The sequence below is a fragment of the Eucyclogobius newberryi genome, unplaced genomic scaffold, assembly GCF_026437365.1.
Source record: "Eucyclogobius newberryi isolate DKJ021-1_F unplaced genomic scaffold, fEucNew1.0.hap1 SCAF_6, whole genome shotgun sequence".
Taxonomy (NCBI): domain Eukaryota; kingdom Metazoa; phylum Chordata; class Actinopteri; order Gobiiformes; family Gobiidae; genus Eucyclogobius; species Eucyclogobius newberryi.
In genome coordinates this window covers 38,122,971-38,143,214 of record NW_027316278.1, presented here as the reverse complement: position 1 = coordinate 38,143,214, position 20,244 = coordinate 38,122,971, and the positions used below count along the sequence as shown (strand labels likewise).

Sequence of the window (20,244 nt, the reverse complement as noted above, 5' to 3'; positions counted from 1 at the left end):
TCTGCCCTATTGCAACCCATTCAAAAAAGGCTAAATACACAGTTTGAACGCGCATCTAAAGTAGAACGGTTCCGCTTGTTTTATTTGTCGTCTTGACATGAGTGGCTTTATTCTGGACCGGAGGAAACAGCCGATGCCAGCTGCGCTAGCTTTTGCACAACAGTTGTTTATTATCCTTCAGCCACGAAACTTGTGTAAGGCGCAGCTTGTTTACAGATGCCACAACAGTGTTCCGACAACTTCTGCTGCTGCAGAAACGTTACACTTTTACCCAATCAACATCTGATAGTCTGTGGACGTCACGTTTAGTCCCTGCTTTGCTCGACTTGGCCCAAGGGAGAAGAGGGTACTAAAAGTGTACCTGGTCTGAGGCGGTAGCACCAAATGGAAATGTGCTAAAGCAGGGCTGAATAGAGTTGAGCAAAGTAGGTGCTAATGGAAAAGGGGCACTAGTAATGCTTATAAATAGGTTTAGCATCATACAAATGCTATAGGTTGGGCGTTTACTGGGTATTCTCCTAAAGAAAAAGGATTTGTCAGATTTGTCAGATTTGTCAGACTTGTCAGATTTGTCAGTAGTTTTTGACTTATCTTGTGTCTGTGCGATAGACCTTACAGGCTCATCAAGGTTTCCATGTGGTGTGAGGCAAGCCTTTGAGGTCTTTTCAGATCACACAGCACATGCTGCTGCGGAGTTGAGAGAATGTGGGCATGGAAACCTTCAGGGGACTTCATTGTGTGTTGTACTTTCTGTGCCCCGTTGTTCCGCTCCTTCTCATTGATGATGGATGGGCATAGGCATATCTTTTGGATGCTTAGCGACAACGCTGAATGAGGACGTGTAAATTGCTGTAGATTGACTATTATGTGAAAAGCAAACGTAATCAGGAACTCTTCAACTGTCCTTTTGTTCAAAATATACAAGATGTACCTGTAGCCACCTCACTTGTGTATATTCTGAAATATTTGGTGGAGCACATGCATTGGCTCAACAGAACTGTTACATCATACTTTATATGCTGTGTCGCTGCACACCTATCTATTTGTTTTAAATACTTCTCAAGGCAAGGATAAGATTTGACCTCATGCATTAGGCTCGAAGAGGAGCGCCTGATGGTCAGGCCTTTGCGCCACTGTTGTTTGCAGAGGATGTTGTCTTGATGTCTTAATCAACCACTCTCACTACGACGATGACAGAGTGTTACCAAGTGCAAAAAAGCTATAGCTAAAATCAACTCAAGGAAAGGGGCGGAACTGTATCTTAAATGCCATCTTACACCCTCTTGAGACATTGGTATGAAGTTGAAAGGGCAGTCTGCGGAATGCCAACATTGCAGTTGGTCTTTTAACAAATACAAATTCTATTTAAGTAAAGGGGGCATCCGGATTTGAAACGGGGACCTCTTGATCTGCAGTCAAATGCTCTACCACTGAGCTATACTCCCCTATCTGTCTCCAAATCTGAGGGTGGGAAGGACACATTGACACAATCACACAGTGTTAGCTGAGCTTTGAAGCTTGCACACTTATCTACCTTTTTATTAAGGGTTGATTGTAGTTTACCCTCCTCTGGTATTGACTGAGTTTGACCTCATGCCGTTTTTCTGTGCATTCCAAACTTTTATCTGCCCTATTGCAACCCATTCAAAAAAGGCTAAATACACAGTTTGAACGCGCATCTAAAGTAGAACGGTTCCGCTTGTTTTATTTGTCGTCTTGACATGAGTGGCTTTATTCTGGACCGGAGGAAACAGCCGATGCCAGCTGCGCTAGCTTTTGCACAACAGTTGTTTATTATCCTTCAGCCACGAAACTTGTGTAAGGCGCAGCTTGTTTACAGTTGCCACAACAGTGTTCCGACAACTTCTGCTGCTGCAGAAACGTTACACTTTTACCCAATCAACATCTGATAGTCTGTGGACGTCACGTTTAGTCCCTGCTTTGCTCGACTTGGCCCAAGGGAGAAGAGGGTACTAAAAGTGTACCTGGTCTGAGGCGGTAGCACCAAATGGAAATGTGCTAAAGCAGGGGTGAATAGAGTTGAGCAAAGTAGGTGCTAATGGAAAAGGGGCACTAGTAATGCTTATAAATAGGTTTAGCATCATACAAATGCTATAGGTTGGGCGTTTACTGGGTATTCTCCTAAAGAAAAAGGATTTGTCAGATTTGTCAGATTTGTCAGACTTGTCAGATTTGTCAGTAGTTTTTGACTTATCTTGTGTCTGTGCGATAGACCTTACAGGCTCATCAAGGTTTCCATGTGGTGTGAGGCAAGCCTTTGAGGTCTTTTCAAATCACACAGCACATGCTACTGCGGAGTTGAGAGAATGTGGGCATGGAAACCTTCAGGGGACTTCATTGTGTGTTGTACTTTCTGTGCCCCGTTTTTCCGCTCCTTCTCATTGATGATGGATGGGCATAGGCATATCTTTTGGATGCTTAGCGACAACGCTGAATGAGGACGTGTAAATTGCTGTAGATTGACTATTATGTGAAAAGCAAACGTAATCAGGAACTCTTCAACTGTCCTTTTGTTCAAAATATACAAGATGTACCTGTAGCCACCTCACCTCTGCCCTTGTGTATATTCTGAAATATTTGGTGGAGCACATACATTGGCTCAACAGAACTGTTACATCAGACTTTATATGCTGTGTCTCTGCACACCTATCTATTTGTTTTAAATACTTCTCAAGGCAAGGATTAGATTTGACCTCATGCATTAGGCTCGAAGGCGAGCGCCTGATGGTCAGGCCTTTGAGCCACTGTTGTTTGCAGAGGATGTTGTCTTGATGTCTTAATCAACCACCCTCACTACGACGATGACAGAGTGTTACCAAGTGCAAAAAAGCTATAGCTAAAAGCAACTCAAGGAAAGGGGCGGAACTGTATCTTAAATGCCATCTTACACCCTCTTGAGACATTGGTATGAAGTTGAAAGGGCAGTCTGCGGAATGCCAACATTGCAGTTGGTCTTTTAACAAATACAAATTCTATTTAAGTAAAGGGAGCATCCGGCTTTGAACCGGGGACCTCTTGATCTGCAGTCAAATGCTCTACCACTGAGATATACTCCCCTATCTGTCTCCAAATCTGAGGGTGGGAAGGACACATTGACACAATCACACAGTGTTAGCTGAGCTTTGAAGCTTGCACACTTATCTACCTTTTTATTAAGGGTTGATTGTAGTTTACCCTCCTATGGTATTGACTGAGTTTGACCTCATGCCGTTTTTCTGTGCATTCCAAACTTTTATCTGCCCTATTGCAACCCATTCAAAAAAGGCTAAATACACAGTTTGAACGCGCATCTAAAGTAGAACGGTTCCGCTTGTTTTATTTGTCGTCTTGACATGAGTGGCTTTATTCTGGACCGGAGGAAACAGCCGATGCCAGCTGCGCTAGCTTTTGCACAACAGTTGTTTATTATCCTTCAGCCACGAAACTTGTGTAAGGCGCAGCTTGTTTACAGATGCCACAACAGTGTTCCGACAACTTCTGCTGCTGCAGAAACGTTACACTTTTACCCAATCAACATCTGATAGTCTGTGGACGTCACGTTTAGTCCCTGCTTTGCTCGACTTGGCCCAAGGGAGAAGAGGGTACTAAAAGTGTACCTGGTCTGAGGCGGTAGCACCAAATGGAAATGTGCTAAAGCAGGGCTGAATAGAGTTGAGCAAAGTAGGTGCTAATGGAAAAGGGGCACTAGTAATGCATATAAATAGGTTTAGCATCATACAAATGCTATAGGTTGGGCGTTTACTGGGTATTCTCCTAAAGAAAAAGGATTTGTCAGATTTGTCAGATTTGTCAGACTTGTCAGATTTGTCAGTAGTTTTTGACTTATCTTGTGTCTGTGCGATAGACCTTACAGGCTCATCAAGGTTTCCATGTGGTGTGAGGCAAGCCTTTGAGGTCTTTTCAGATCACACAGCACATGCTGCTGCGGAGTTGAGAGAATGTGGGCATGGAAACCTTCAGGGGACTTCATTGTGTGTTGTACTTTCTGTGCCCCGTTTTTCCGCTCCTTCTCATTGATGATGGATGGGCATAGGCATATCTTTTGGATGCTTAGCGACAACGCTGAATGAGGACGTGTAAATTGCTGTAGATTGACTATTATGTGAAAAGCAAACGTAATCAGGAACTCTTCAACTGTCCTTTTGTTCAAAATATACAAGATGTACCTGTAGCCACCTCACTTGTGTATATTCTGAAATATTTGGTGGAGCACATGCATTGGCTCAACAGAACTGTTACATCATACTTTATATGCTGTGTCGCTGCACAGCTATCTATTTGTTTTAAATACTTCTCAAGGCAAGGATAAGATTTGACCTCATGCATTAGGCTCGAAGGCGAGCGCCTGATGGTCAGGCCTTTGCGCCACTGTTGTTTGCAGAGGATGTTGTCTTGATGTCTTAATCAACCACGCTCACTACGACGATGACAGAGTGTTACCAAGTGCAAAAAAGCTATAGCTAAAATCAAGTCAAGGAAAGGGGCGGAACTGTATCATAAATGCCATCTTACACCCTCTTGAGACATTGGTATGAAGTTGAAAGGGCAGTCTGCGGAATGCCAACATTGCAGTTGGTCTTTTAACAAATACAAATTCTATTTAAGTAAAGAGAGCATCCGGATTTGAACCGGGGACCTCTTGATCTGCAGTCAAATGCTCTACCACTGAGCTATACCCCCTACCTGTCTGCAAATATGAGGGTGGCAAAGACACAATGACACAATCACACAGTGTTAGCTGAGCTTTAAGCTTGCACACTTATCTACCTTTTTATTAAGGGTTGATTGTAGTTTACCCTCCTCTGGTATTGACTGAGTTTGACCTCATGCCGTTTTTCTGTGCATTCCAAACTTTTATCTGCCCTATTGCAACCCATTCAAAAAAGGCTAAATACACAGTTTGAACGCGCATCTAAAGTAGAACGGTTCCGCTTGTTTTATTTGTCGTCTTGACATGAGTGGCTTTATTCTGGACCGGAGGAAACAGCCGATGCCAGCTGCGCTAGCTTTTGCACAACAGTTGTTTATTATCCTTCAGCCACGAAACTTGTGTAAGGCGCAGCTTGTTTACAGATGCCACAACAGTGTTCCGACAACTTCTGCTGCTGCAGAAACGTTACACTTTTACCCAATCAACATCTGATAGTCTGTGGACGTCACGTTTAGTCCCTGCTTTGCTCGACTTGGCCCAAGGGAGAAGAGGGTACTAAAAGTGTACCTGGTCTGAGGCGGTAGCACCAAATGGAAATGTGCTAAAGCAGGGCTGAATAGAGTTGAGCAAAGTAGGTGCTAATGGAAAAGGGGCACTAGTAATGCTTATAAATAGGTTTAGCATCATACAAATGCTATAGGTTGGGCGTTTACTGGGTATTCTCCTAAAGAAAAAGGATTTGTCAGATTTGTCAGATTTGTCAGACTTGTCAGATTTGTCAGTAGTTTTTGACTTATCTTGTGTCTGTGCGATAGACCTTACAGGCTCATCAAGGTTTCCATGTGGTGTGAGGCAAGCCTTTGAGGTCTTTTCAGATCACACAGCACATGCTGCTGCGGAGTTGAGAGAATGTGGGCATGGAAACCTTCAGGGGACTTCATTGTGTGTTGTACTTTCTGTGCCCCGTTTTTCCGCTCCTTCTCATTGATGATGGATGGGCATAGGCATATCTTTTGGATGATTAGCGACAACGCTGAATGAGGACGTGTAAATTGCTGTAGATTGACTATTATGTGAAAAGCAAACGTAATCAGGAACTCTTCAACTGTCCTTTTGTTCAAAATATACAAGATGTACCTGTAGCCACCTCACCTCTGCCCTTGTGTATATTCTGAAATATTTGGTGGAGCACATGCATTGGCTCAACAGAACTGTTACATCATACTTTATATGCTGTGTCGCTGCACACCTATCTATTTGTTTTAAATACTTCTCAAGGCAAGGATAAGATTTGACCTCATGCATTAGGCTCGAAGGCGAGCGCCTGATGGTCAGGCCTTTGCGCCACTGTTGTTTGCAGAGGATGTTGTCTTGATGTCTTAATCAACCACGCTCACTACGACGATGACAGAGTGTTACCAAGTGCAAAAAAGCTATAGCTAAAATCAACTCAAGGAAAGGGGCGGAACTGTATCTTAAATGCCATCTTACACCTTCTTGAGACATTGGTATGAAGTTGAAAGGGCAGTCTGCGGAATGCCAACATTGCAGTTGGTCTTTTAACAAATACAAATTCTATTTAAGTAAAGGGAGCAGAAGACCTCTTGATCTGCAGTCAAATGCTCTACCACTGAGCTATACTCCCCTACCTGTCTGCAAATATGAGGGTGGCAAAGACACAATGACACAATCACACAGTGTTAGCTGAGCTTTGAAGCTTGCACACTTATCTACCTTTTTATTAAGGGTTGATTGTAGTTTACCCTCCTCTGGTATTGACTGAGTTTGACCTCATGCCGTTTTTCTGTGCATTCCAAACTTTTATCTGCCCTATTGCAACCCATTCAAAAAAGGCTAAATACACAGTTTGAACGCGCATCTAAAGTAGAACGGTTCCGCTTGTTTTATTTGTCGTCTTGACATGAGTGGCTTTATTCTGGACCGGAGGAAACAGCCGATGCCAGCTGCGCTAGCTTTTGCACAACAGTTGTTTATTATCCTTCAGCCACGAAACTTGTGTAAGGCGCAGCTTGTTTACAGATGCCACAACAGTGTTCCGACAACTTCTGCTGCTGCAGAAACGTTACACTTTTACCCAATCAACATCTGATAGTCTGTGGACGTCACGTTTAGTCCCTGCTTTGCTCGACTTGGCCCAAGGGAGAAGAGGGTACTAAAAGTGTACCTGGTCTGAGGCGGTAGCACCAAATGGAAATGTGCTAAAGCAGGGCTGAATAGAGTTGAGCAAAGTAGGTGCTAATGGAAAAGGGGCACTAGTAATGCTTATAAATAGGTTTAGCATCATACAAATGCTATAGGTTGGGCGTTTACTGGGTATTCTCCTAAAGAAAAAGGATTTGTCAGATTTGTCAGATTTGTCAGACTTGTCAGATTTGTCAGTAGTTTTTGACTTATCTTGTGTCTGTGCGATAGACCTTACAGGCTCATCAAGGTTTCCATGTGGTGTGAGGCAAGCCTTTGAGGTCTTTTCAGATCACACAGCACATGCTGCTGCGGAGTTGAGAGAATGTGGGCATGGAAACCTTCAGGGGACTTCATTGTGTGTTGTACTTTCTGTGCCCCGTTGTTCCGCTCCTTCTCATTGATGATGGATGGGCATAGGCATATCTTTTGGATGCTTAGCGACAACGCTGAATGAGGACGTGTAAATTGCTGTAGATTGACTATTATGTGAAAAGCAAACGTAATCAGGAACTCTTCAACTGTCCTTTTGTTCAAAATATACAAGATGTACCTGTAGCCACCTCACTTGTGTATATTCTGAAATATTTGGTGGAGCACATGCATTGGCTCAACAGAACTGTTACATCATACTTTATATGCTGTGTCGCTGCACACCTATCTATTTGTTTTAAATACTTCTCAAGGCAAGGATAAGATTTGACCTCATGCATTAGGCTCGAAGAGGAGCGCCTGATGGTCAGGCCTTTGCGCCACTGTTGTTTGCAGAGGATGTTGTCTTGATGTCTTAATCAACCACTCTCACTACGACGATGACAGAGTGTTACCAAGTGCAAAAAAGCTATAGCTAAAATCAACTCAAGGAAAGGGGCGGAACTGTATCTTAAATGCCATCTTACACCCTCTTGAGACATTGGTATGAAGTTGAAAGGGCAGTCTGCGGAATGCCAACATTGCAGTTGGTCTTTTAACAAATACAAATTCTATTTAAGTAAAGGGGGCATCCGGATTTGAAACGGGGACCTCTTGATCTGCAGTCAAATGCTCTACCACTGAGCTATACTCCCCTATCTGTCTCCAAATCTGAGGGTGGGAAGGACACATTGACACAATCACACAGTGTTAGCTGAGCTTTGAAGCTTGCACACTTATCTACCTTTTTATTAAGGGTTGATTGTAGTTTACCCTCCTCTGGTATTGACTGAGTTTGACCTCATGCCGTTTTTCTGTGCATTCCAAACTTTTATCTGCCCTATTGCAACCCATTCAAAAAAGGCTAAATACACAGTTTGAACGCGCATCTAAAGTAGAACGGTTCCGCTTGTTTTATTTGTCGTCTTGACATGAGTGGCTTTATTCTGGACCGGAGGAAACAGCCGATGCCAGCTGCGCTAGCTTTTGCACAACAGTTGTTTATTATCCTTCAGCCACGAAACTTGTGTAAGGCGCAGCTTGTTTACAGTTGCCACAACAGTGTTCCGACAACTTCTGCTGCTGCAGAAACGTTACACTTTTACCCAATCAACATCTGATAGTCTGTGGACGTCACGTTTAGTCCCTGCTTTGCTCGACTTGGCCCAAGGGAGAAGAGGGTACTAAAAGTGTACCTGGTCTGAGGCGGTAGCACCAAATGGAAATGTGCTAAAGCAGGGGTGAATAGAGTTGAGCAAAGTAGGTGCTAATGGAAAAGGGGCACTAGTAATGCTTATAAATAGGTTTAGCATCATACAAATGCTATAGGTTGGGCGTTTACTGGGTATTCTCCTAAAGAAAAAGGATTTGTCAGATTTGTCAGATTTGTCAGACTTGTCAGATTTGTCAGTAGTTTTTGACTTATCTTGTGTCTGTGCGATAGACCTTACAGGCTCATCAAGGTTTCCATGTGGTGTGAGGCAAGCCTTTGAGGTCTTTTCAAATCACACAGCACATGCTACTGCGGAGTTGAGAGAATGTGGGCATGGAAACCTTCAGGGGACTTCATTGTGTGTTGTACTTTCTGTGCCCCGTTTTTCCGCTCCTTCTCATTGATGATGGATGGGCATAGGCATATCTTTTGGATGCTTAGCGACAACGCTGAATGAGGACGTGTAAATTGCTGTAGATTGACTATTATGTGAAAAGCAAACGTAATCAGGAACTCTTCAACTGTCCTTTTGTTCAAAATATACAAGATGTACCTGTAGCCACCTCACCTCTGCCCTTGTGTATATTCTGAAATATTTGGTGGAGCACATACATTGGCTCAACAGAACTGTTACATCAGACTTTATATGCTGTGTCTCTGCACACCTATCTATTTGTTTTAAATACTTCTCAAGGCAAGGATTAGATTTGACCTCATGCATTAGGCTCGAAGGCGAGCGCCTGATGGTCAGGCCTTTGAGCCACTGTTGTTTGCAGAGGATGTTGTCTTGATGTCTTAATCAACCACCCTCACTACGACGATGACAGAGTGTTACCAAGTGCAAAAAAGCTATAGCTAAAAGCAACTCAAGGAAAGGGGCGGAACTGTATCTTAAATGCCATCTTACACCCTCTTGAGACATTGGTATGAAGTTGAAAGGGCAGTCTGCGGAATGCCAACATTGCAGTTGGTCTTTTAACAAATACAAATTCTATTTAAGTAAAGGGAGCATCCGGCTTTGAACCGGGGACCTCTTGATCTGCAGTCAAATGCTCTACCACTGAGATATACTCCCCTATCTGTCTCCAAATCTGAGGGTGGGAAGGACACATTGACACAATCACACAGTGTTAGCTGAGCTTTGAAGCTTGCACACTTATCTACCTTTTTATTAAGGGTTGATTGTAGTTTACCCTCCTATGGTATTGACTGAGTTTGACCTCATGCCGTTTTTCTGTGCATTCCAAACTTTTATCTGCCCTATTGCAACCCATTCAAAAAAGGCTAAATACACAGTTTGAACGCGCATCTAAAGTAGAACGGTTCCGCTTGTTTTATTTGTCGTCTTGACATGAGTGGCTTTATTCTGGACCGGAGGAAACAGCCGATGCCAGCTGCGCTAGCTTTTGCACAACAGTTGTTTATTATCCTTCAGCCACGAAACTTGTGTAAGGCGCAGCTTGTTTACAGATGCCACAACAGTGTTCCGACAACTTCTGCTGCTGCAGAAACGTTACACTTTTACCCAATCAACATCTGATAGTCTGTGGACGTCACGTTTAGTCCCTGCTTTGCTCGACTTGGCCCAAGGGAGAAGAGGGTACTAAAAGTGTACCTGGTCTGAGGCGGTAGCACCAAATGGAAATGTGCTAAAGCAGGGCTGAATAGAGTTGAGCAAAGTAGGTGCTAATGGAAAAGGGGCACTAGTAATGCTTATAAATAGGTTTAGCATCATACAAATGCTATAGGTTGGGCGTTTACTGGGTATTCTCCTAAAGAAAAAGGATTTGTCAAATTTGTCAGATTTGTCAGACTTGTCAGATTTGTCAGTAGTTTTTGACTTATCTTGTGTCTGTGCGATAGACCTTACAGGCTCATCAAGGTTTCCATGTGGTGTGAGGCAAGCCTTTGAGGTCTTTTCAAATCACACAGCACATGCTGCTGCGGAGTTGAGAGAATGTGGGCATGGAAACCTTCAGGGGACTTCATTGTGTGTTGTACTTTCTGTGCCCCGTTTTTCCGCTCCTTCTCATTGATGATGGATGGGCATAGGCATATCTTTTGGATGCTTAGCGACAACGCTGAATGAGGACGTGTAAATTGCTGTAGATTGACTATTATGTGAAAAGCAAACGTAATCAGGAACTCTTCAACTGTCCTTTTGTTCAAAATATACAAGATGTACCTGTAGCCACCTCACCTCTGCCCTTGTGTATATTCTGAAATATTTGGTGGAGCACATACATTGGCTCAACAGAACTGTTACATCAGACTTTATATGCTGTGTCTCTGCACACCTATCTATTTGTTTTAAATACTTCTCAAGGCAAGGATTAGATTTGACCTCATGCATTAGGCTCGAAGGCGAGCGCCTGATGGTCAGGCCTTTGAGCCACTGTTGTTTGCAGAGGATGTTGTCTTGATGTCTTAATCAACCACCCTCACTACGACGATGACAGAGTGTTACCAAGTGCAAAAAAGCTATAGCTAAAAGCAACTCAAGGAAAGGGGCGGAACTGTATCTTAAATGCCATCTTACATCCTCTTGAGACATTGGTATGAAGTTGAAAGGGCAGTCTGCGGAATGCCAACATTGCAGTTGGTCTTTCAACAAATACAAATTCTATTTAAGTAAAGGGAGCATCCGGATTTGAACCGGGGACCTCTTGATCTGCAGTCAAATGCTCTACCACTGAGCTATACTCCCCTATCTGTCTCCAAATCTGAGGGTGGGAAGGACACATTGACACAATCACACAGTGTTAGCTGAGCTTTGAAGCTTGCACACTTATCTACCTTTTTATTAAGGGTTGATTGTAGTTTACCCTCCTATGGTATTGACTGAGTTTGACCTCATGCCGTTTTTCTGTGCATTCCAAACTTTTATCTGCCCTATTGCAACCCATTCAAAAAAGGCTAAATACACAGTTTGAACGTGCATCTAAAGTAGAACGGTTCCGCTTGTTTTATTTGTCGTCTTGACATGAGTGGCTTTATTCTGGACCGGAGGAAACAGCCGATGCCAGCTGCGCTAGCTTTTGCACAACAGTTGTTTATTATCCTTCAGCCACGAAACTTGTGTAAGGCGCAGCTTGTTTACAGATGCCACAACAGTGTTCCGACAACTTCTGCTGCTGCAGAAACGTTACACTTTTACCCAATCAACATCTGATAGTCTGTGGACGTCACGTTTAGTCCCTGCTTTGCTCGACTTGGCCCAAGGGAGAAGAGGGTACTAAAAGTGTACCTGGTCTGAGGCGGTAGCACCAAATGGAAATGTGCTAAAGCAGGGCTGAATAGAGTTGAGCAAAGTAGGTGCTAATGGAAAAGGGGCACTAGTAATGCTTATAAATAGGTTTAGCATCATACAAATGCTATAGGTTGGGCGTTTACTGGGTATTCTCCTAAAGAAAAAGGATTTGTCAAATTTGTCAGATTTGTCAGACTTGTCAGATTTGTCAGTAGTTTTTGACTTATCTTGTGTCTGTGCGATAGACCTTACAGGCTCATCAAGGTTTCCATGTGGTGTGAGGCAAGCCTTTGAGGTCTTTTCAAATCACACAGCACATGCTGCTGCGGAGTTGAGAGAATGTGGGCATGGAAACCTTCAGGGGACTTCATTGTGTGTTGTACTTTCTGTGCCCCGTTTTTCCGCTCCTTCTCATTGATGATGGATGGGCATAGGCATATCTTTTGGATGCTTAGCGACAACGCTGAATGAGGACGTGTAAATTGCTGTAGATTGACTATTATGTGAAAAGCAAACGTAATCAGGAACTCTTCAACTGTCCTTTTGTTCAAAATATACAAGATGTACCTGTAGCCACCTCACCTCTGCCCTTGTGTATATTCTGAAATATTTGGTGGAGCACATACATTGGCTCAACAGAACTGTTACATCAGACTTTATATGCTGTGTCTCTGCACACCTATCTATTTGTTTTAAATACTTCTCAAGGCAAGGATTAGATTTGACCTCATGCATTAGGCTCGAAGGCGAGCGCCTGATGGTCAGGCCTTTGCGCCACTGTTGTTTGCAGAGGATGTTGTCTTGATGTCTTAATCAACCACGCTCACTACGACGATGACAGAGTGTTACCAAGTGCAAAAAAGCTATAGCTAAAAGCAACTCAAGGAAAGGGGCGGAACTGTATCTTAAATGCCATCTTACACCCTCTTGAGAAATTGGTATGAAGTTGAAAGGGCAGTCTGCGGAATGCCAACATTGCAGTTGGTCTTTTAACAAATACAAATTCTATTTAAGTAAAGGGAGCAGATGACCTCTTGATCTGCAGTCAAATGCTCTACCACTGAGCTATACTCCCCTATCTGTCTGCAAATATGAGGGTGGCAAAGACACAATGACACAATCACACAGTGTTAGCTGAGCTTTGAAGCTTGCACACTTATCTACCTTTTTATTAAGGGTTGATTGTAGTTTACCCTCCTCTGGTATTGACTGAGTTTGACCTCATGCCGTTTTTCTGTGCATTCCAAACTTTTATCTGCCCTATTGCAACCCATTCAAAAAAGGCTAAATACACAGTTTGAACGCGCATCTAAAGTAGAACGGTTCCGCTTGTTTTATTTGTCGTCTTGACATGAGTGGCTTTATTCTGGACCGGAGGAAACAGCCGATGCCAGCTGCGCTAGCTTTTGCACAACAGTTGTTTATTATCCTTCAGCCACGAAACTTGTGTAAGGCGCAGCTTGTTTACAGATGCCACAACAGTGTTCCGACAACTTCTGCTGCTGCAGAAACGTTACACTTTTACCCAATCAACATCTGATAGTCTGTGGACGTCACGTTTAGTCCCTGCTTTGCTCGACTTGGCCCAAGGGAGAAGAGGGTACTAAAAGTGTACCTGGTCTGAGGCGGTAGCACCAAATGGAAATGTGCTAAAGCAGGGCTGAATAGAGTTGAGCAAAGTAGGTGCTAATGGAAAAGGGGCACTAGTAATGCTTATAAATAGGTTTAGCATCATACAAATGCTATAGGTTGGGCGTTTACTGGGTATTCTCCTAAAGAAAAAGGATTTGTCAGATTTGTCAGATTTGTCAGACTTGTCAGATTTGTCAGTAGTTTTTGACTTATCTTGTGTCTGTGCGATAGACCTTACAGGCTCATCAAGGTTTCCATGTGGTGTGAGGCAAGCCTTTGAGGTCTTTTCAAATCACACAGCACATGCTGCTGCGGAGTTGAGAGAATGTGGGCATGGAAACCTTCAGGGGACTTCATTGTGTGTTGTCCTTTCTGTGCCCCGTTGTTCCGCTCCTTCTCATTGATGATGGATGGGCATAGGCATATCTTTTGGATGCTTAGCGACAACGCTGAATGAGGACGTGTAAATTGCTGTAGATTGACTATTATGTGAAAAGCAAACGTAATCAGGAACTCTTCAACTGTCCTTTTGTTCAAAATATACAAGATGTACCTGTAGCCACCTCACTTGTGTATATTCTGAAATATTTGGTGGAGCACATGCATTGGCTCAACAGAACTGTTACATCATACTTTATATGCTGTGTCGCTGCACAGCTATCTATTTGTTTTAAATACTTCTCAAGGCAAGGATAAGATTTGACCTCATGCATTAGGCTCGAAGGCGAGCGCCTGATGGTCAGGCCTTTGCGCCACTGTTGTTTGCAGAGGATGTTGTCTTGATGTCTTAATCAACCACGCTCACTACGACGATGACAGAGTGTTACCAAGTGCAAAAAAGCTATAGCTAAAATCAAGTCAAGGAAAGGGGCGGAACTGTATCATAAATGCCATCTTACACCCTCTTGAGACATTGGTATGAAGTTGAAAGGGCAGTCTGCGGAATACCAACATTGCAGTTGGTCTTTTAACAAATACAAATTCTATTTAAGTAAAGGGAGCATCCGGATTTGAACCGGGGACCTCTTGATCTGCAGTCAAATGCTCTACCACTGAGCTATACTCCCCTATCTTTTCCAAATCTGAGGGTGGGAAGGACACATTGACACAATCACACAGTGTTAGCTGAGCTTTGAAGCTTGCACACTTATCTACCTTTTTATTAAGGGTTGATTGTAGTTTACCCTCCTCTGGTATTGACTGAGTTTGACCTCATGCCGTTTTTCTGTGCATTCCAAACTTTTATCTGCCCTATTGCAACCCATTCAAAAAAGGCTAAATACACAGTTTGAACGCGCATCTAAAGTAGAACGGTTCCGCTTGTTTTATTTGTCGTCTTGACATGAGTGGCTTTATTCTGGACCGGAGGAAACAGCCGATGCCAGCTGCGCTAGCTTTTGCACAACAGTTGTTTATTATCCTTCAGCCACGAAACTTGTGTAAGGCGCAGCTTGTTTACAGTTGCCACAACAGTGTTCCGACAACTTCTGCTGCTGCAGAAACGTTACACTTTTACCCAATCAACATCTGATAGTCTGTGGACGTCACGTTTAGTCCCTGCTTTGCTCGACTTGGCCCAAGGGAGAAGAGGGTACTAAAAGTGTACCTGGTCTGAGGCGGTAGCACCAAATGGAAATGTGCTAAAGCAGGGCTGAATAGAGTTGAGCAAAGTAGGTGCTAATGGAAAAGGGGCACTAGTAATGCTTATAAATAGGTTTAGCATCATACAAATGCTATAGGTTGGGCGTTTACTGGGTATTCTCCTAAAGAAAAAGGATTTGTCAGATTTGTCAGATTTGTCAGACTTGTCAGATTTGTCAGTAGTTTTTGACTTATCTTGTGTCTGTGCGATAGACCTTACAGGCTCATCAAGGTTTCCATGTGGTGTGAGGCAAGCCTTTGAGGTCTTTTCAAATCACACAGCACATGCTGCTGCGGAGTTGAGAGAATGTGGGCATGGAAACCTTCAGGGGACTTCATTGTGTGTTGTACTTTCTGTGCCCCGTTTTTCCGCTCCTTCTCATTGATGATGGATGGGCATAGGCATATCTTTTGGATGCTTAGCGACAACGCTGAATGAGGACGTGTAAATTGCTGTAGATTGACTATTATGTGAAAAGCAAACGTAATCAGGAACTCTTCAACTGTCCTTTTGTTCAAAATATACAAGATGTACCTGTAGCCACCTCACTTGTGTATATTCTGAAATATTTGGTGGAGCACATGCATTGGCTCAACAGAACTGTTACATCATACTTTATATGCTGTGTCGCTGCACAGCTATCTATTTGTTTTAAATACTTCTCAAGGCAAGGATAAGATTTGACCTCATGCATTAGGCTCGAAGGCGAGCGCCTGATGGTCAGGCCTTTGCGCCACTGTTGTTTGCAGAGGATGTTGTCTTGATGTCTTAATCAACCACGCTCACTACGACGATGACAGAGTGTTACCAAGTGCAAAAAAGCTATAGCTAAAATCAAGTCAAGGAAAGGGGCGGAACTGTATCATAAATGCCATCTTACACCCTCTTGAGACATTGGTATGAAGTTGAAAGGGCAGTCTGCGGAATACCAACATTGCAGTTGGTCTTTTAACAAATACAAATTCTATTTAAGTAAAGGGAGCATCCGGATTTGAACCGGGGACCTCTTGATCTGCAGTCAAATGCTCTACCACTGAGCTATACTCCCCTATCTTTTCCAAATCTGAGGGTGGGAAGGACACATTGACACAATCACACAGTGTTAGCTGAGCTTTGAAGCTTGCACACTTATCTACCTTTTTATTAAGGGTTGATTGTAGTTTACCCTCCTCTGGTATTGACTGAGTTTGACCTCATGCCGTTTTTCTGTGCATTCCAAACTTTTATCTGCCCTATTGCAACCCATTCAAAAAAGGCTAAATACACAGTTTGAACGCGCATCTAAAGTAGAACGGTTCCGCTTGTTTTATTTGTCGTCTTGACATGAGTGGCTTTATTCTGGACCGGAGGAAACAGCCGATGCCAGCTGCGCTAGCTTTTGCACAACAGTTGTTTATTATCCTTCAGCCACGAAACTTGTGTAAGGCGCAGCTTGTTTACAGTTGCCACAACAGTGTTCCGACAACTTCTGCTGCTGCAGAAACGTTACACTTTTACCCAATCAACATCTGATAGTCTGTGGACGTCACGTTTAGTCCCTGCTTTGCTCGACTTGGCCCAAGGGAGAAGAGGGTACTAAAAGTGTACCTGGTCTGAGGCGGTAGCACCAAATGGAAATGTGCTAAAGCAGGGCTGAATAGAGTTGAGCAAAGTAGGTGCTAATGGAAAAGGGGCACTAGTAATGCTTATAAATAGGTTTAGCATCATACAAATGCTATAGGTTGGGCGTTTACTGGGTATTCTCCTAAAGAAAAAGGATTTGTCAGATTTGTCAGATTTGTCAGACTTGTCAGATTTGTCAGTAGTTTTTGACTTATCTTGTGTCTGTGCGATAGACCTTACAGGCTCATCAAGGTTTCCATGTGGTGTGAGGCAAGCCTTTGAGGTCTTTTCAAATCACACAGCACATGCTGCTGCGGAGTTGAGAGAATGTGGGCATGGAAACCTTCAGGGGACTTCATTGTGTGTTGTACTTTCTGTGCCCCGTTTTTCCGCTCCTTCTCATTGATGATGGATGGGCATAGGCATATCTTTTGGATGCTTAGCGACAACGCTGAATGAGGACGTGTAAATTGCTGTAGATTGACTATTATGTGAAAAGCAAACGTAATCAGGAACTCTTCAACTGTCCTTTTGTTCAAAATATACAAGATGTACCTGTAGCCACCTCACTTGTGTATATTCTGAAATATTTGGTGGAGCACATGCATTGGCTCAACAGAACTGTTACATCATACTTTATATGCTGTGTCGCTGCACAGCTATCTATTTGTTTTAAATACTTCTCAAGGCAAGGATAAGATTTGACCTCATGCATTAGGCTCGAAGGCGAGCGCCTGATGGTCAGGCCTTTGCGCCACTGTTGTTTGCAGAGGATGTTGTCTTGATGTCTTAATCAACCACGCTCACTACGACGATGACAGAGTGTTACCAAGTGCAAAAAAGCTATAGCTAAAATCAAGTCAAGGAAAGGGGCGGAACTGTATCATAAATGCCATCTTACACCCTCTTGAGACATTGGTATGAAGTTGAAAGGGCAGTCTGCGGAATACCAACATTGCAGTTGGTCTTTTAACAAATACAAATTCTATTTAAGTAAAGGGAGCATCCGGATTTGAACCGGGGACCTCTTGATCTGCAGTCAAATGCTCTACCACTGAGCTATACTCCCCTATCTTTTCCAAATCTGAGGGTGGGAAGGACACATTGACACAATCACACAGTGTTAGCTGAGCTTTGAAGCTTGCACACTTATCTACCTTTTTATTAAGGGTTGATTGTAGTTTACCCTCCTCTGGTATTGACTGAGTTTGACCTCATGCCGTTTTTCTGTGCATTCCAAACTTTTATCTGCCCTATTGCAACCCATTCAAAAAAGGCTAAATACACAGTTTGAACGCGCATCTAAAGTAGAACGGTTCCGCTTGTTTTATTTGTCGTCTTGACATGAGTGGCTTTATTCTGGACCGGAGGAAACAGCCGATGCCAGCTGCGCTAGCTTTTGCACAACAGTTGTTTATTATCCTTCAGCCACGAAACTTGTGTAAGGCGCAGCTTGTTTACAGTTGCCACAACAGTGTTCCGACAACTTCTGCTGCTGCAGAAACGTTACACTTTTACCCAATCAACATCTGATAGTCTGTGGACGTCACGTTTAGTCCCTGCTTTGCTCGACTTGGCCCAAGGGAGAAGAGGGTACTAAAAGTGTACCTGGTCTGAGGCGGTAGCACCAAATGGAAATGTGCTAAAGCAGGGCTGAATAGAGTTGAGCAAAGTAGGTGCTAATGGAAAAGGGGCACTAGTAATGCTTATAAATAGGTTTAGCATCATACAAATGCTATAGGTTGGGCGTTTACTGGGTATTCTCCTAAAGAAAAAGGATTTGTCAGATTTGTCAGATTTGTCAGACTTGTCAGATTTGTCAGTAGTTTTTGACTTATCTTGTGTCTGTGCGATAGACCTTACAGGCTCATCAAGGTTTCCATGTGGTGTGAGGCAAGCCTTTGAGGTCTTTTCAAATCACACAGCACATGCTGCTGCGGAGTTGAGAGAATGTGGGCATGGAAACCTTCAGGGGACTTCATTGTGTGTTGTACTTTCTGTGCCCCGTTTTTCCGCTCCTTCTCATTGATGATGGATGGGCATAGGCATATCTTTTGGATGCTTAGCGACAACGCTGAATGAGGACGTGTAAATTGCTGTAGATTGACTATTATGTGAAAAGCAAACGTAATCAGGAACTCTTCAACTGTCCTTTTGTTCAAAATATACAAGATGTACCTGTAGCCACCTCACCTCTGCCCTTGTGTATATTCTGAAATATTTGGTGGAGCACATACATTGGCTCAACAGAACTGTTACATCAGACTTTATATGCTGTGTCTCTGCACACCTATCTATTTGTTTTAAATACTTCTCAAGGCAAGGATTAGATTTGACCTCATGCATTAGGCTCGAAGGCGAGCGCCTGATGGTCAGGCCTTTGAGCCACTGTTGTTTGCAGAGGATGTTGTCTTGATGTCTTAATCAACCACCCTCACTACGACGATGACAGAGTGTTACCAAGTGCAAAAAAGCTATAGCTAAAAGCAACTCAAGGAAAGGGGCGGAACTGTATCTTAAATGCCATCTTACACCCTCTTGAGACATTGGTATGAAGTTGAAAGGGCAGTCTGCGGAATGCCAACATTGCAGTTGGTCTTTTAACAAATACAAATTCTATTTAAGTAAAGGGAGCATCCGGATTTGAACCGGGGACCTCTTGATCTGCAGTCAAATGCTCTACCACTGAGCTATACTCCCCTATCTGTCTCCAAATCTGAGGGTGGGAAGGACACATTGACACAATCACACAGTGTTAGCTGAGCTTTGAAGCTTGCACACTTATCTACCTTTTTATTAAGGGTTGATTGTAGTTTACCCTCCTATGGTATTGACTGAGTTTGACCTCATGCCGTTTTTCTGTGCATTCCAAACTTTTATCTGCCCTATTGCAACCCATTCAAAAAAGGCTAAATACACAGTTTGAACGCACATCTAAAGTAGAACGGTTCCGCTTGTTTTATTTGTCGTCTTGACATGAGTGGCTTTATTCTGGACCGGAGGAAACAGCCGATGCCAGCTGCGCTAGCTTTTGCACAACAGTTGTTTATTATCCTTCAGCCACGAAACTTGTGTAAGGCGCAGCTTGTTTACAGATGCCACAACAGTGTTCCGACAACTTCTGCTGCTGCAGAAACGTTACACTTTTACCCAATCAACATCTGATAGTCTGTGGACGTCACGTTTAGTCCCTGCTTTGCTCGACTTGGCCCAAGGGAGAAGAGGGTACTAAAAGTGTACCTGGTCTGAGGCGGTAGCACCAAATGGAAATGTGCTAAAGCAGGGCTGAATAGAGTTGAGCAAAGTAGGTGCTAATGGAAAAGGGGCACTAGTAATGCTTATAAATAGGTTTAGCATCATACAAATGCTATAGGTTGGGCGTTTACTGGGTATTCTCCTAAAGAAAAAGGATTTGTCAGATTTGTCAGATTTGTCAGACTTGTCAGATTTGTCAGTAGTTTTTGACTTATCTTGTGTCTGTGCGATAGACCTTACAGGCTCATCAAGGTTTCCATGTGGTGTGAGGCAAGCCTTTGAGGTCTTTTCAAATCACACAGCACATGCTGCTGCGGAGTTGAGAGAATGTGGGCATGGAAACCTTCAGGGGACTTCATTGTGTG

The 20,244-nt window shown here is 43.3% G+C and overlaps 10 non-coding genes across 10 annotated transcripts; all 10 read right to left on the bottom strand.

Moving 5' to 3' along the window:
- Positions 1–1,373: 1,373 nt before the first annotated feature.
- On the bottom strand, positions 1,374–1,445 carry trnac-gca (transfer RNA cysteine (anticodon GCA)). Its single transcript has one exon. It is a non-coding gene; the product is annotated as a tRNA-Cys (tRNA).
- A 1,560-nt stretch (positions 1,446–3,005) lies between these two features.
- On the bottom strand, positions 3,006–3,077 carry trnac-gca (transfer RNA cysteine (anticodon GCA)). The gene has a single exon. It is a non-coding gene; the product is annotated as a tRNA-Cys (tRNA).
- A 1,552-nt stretch (positions 3,078–4,629) lies between these two features.
- trnac-gca (transfer RNA cysteine (anticodon GCA)) lies at positions 4,630–4,701 on the bottom strand. Its single transcript has one exon. It is a non-coding gene; the product is annotated as a tRNA-Cys (tRNA).
- A 3,168-nt stretch (positions 4,702–7,869) lies between these two features.
- On the bottom strand, positions 7,870–7,941 carry trnac-gca (transfer RNA cysteine (anticodon GCA)). The gene has a single exon. It is a non-coding gene; the product is annotated as a tRNA-Cys (tRNA).
- A 1,560-nt stretch (positions 7,942–9,501) lies between these two features.
- On the bottom strand, positions 9,502–9,573 carry trnac-gca (transfer RNA cysteine (anticodon GCA)). Its single transcript has one exon. It is a non-coding gene; the product is annotated as a tRNA-Cys (tRNA).
- Positions 9,574–11,133: 1,560 nt separating this feature from the next.
- trnac-gca (transfer RNA cysteine (anticodon GCA)) lies at positions 11,134–11,205 on the bottom strand. Its single transcript has one exon. It is a non-coding gene; the product is annotated as a tRNA-Cys (tRNA).
- Positions 11,206–14,375: 3,170 nt separating this feature from the next.
- Positions 14,376–14,447, bottom strand: trnac-gca (transfer RNA cysteine (anticodon GCA)). The gene has a single exon. It is a non-coding gene; the product is annotated as a tRNA-Cys (tRNA).
- Positions 14,448–15,998: 1,551 nt separating this feature from the next.
- Positions 15,999–16,070, bottom strand: trnac-gca (transfer RNA cysteine (anticodon GCA)). Its single transcript has one exon. It is a non-coding gene; the product is annotated as a tRNA-Cys (tRNA).
- Positions 16,071–17,621: 1,551 nt separating this feature from the next.
- trnac-gca (transfer RNA cysteine (anticodon GCA)) lies at positions 17,622–17,693 on the bottom strand. Its single transcript has one exon. It is a non-coding gene; the product is annotated as a tRNA-Cys (tRNA).
- Positions 17,694–19,252: 1,559 nt separating this feature from the next.
- trnac-gca (transfer RNA cysteine (anticodon GCA)) lies at positions 19,253–19,324 on the bottom strand. The gene has a single exon. It is a non-coding gene; the product is annotated as a tRNA-Cys (tRNA).
- Between the last annotated feature and the right edge of the window lie 920 nt (positions 19,325–20,244).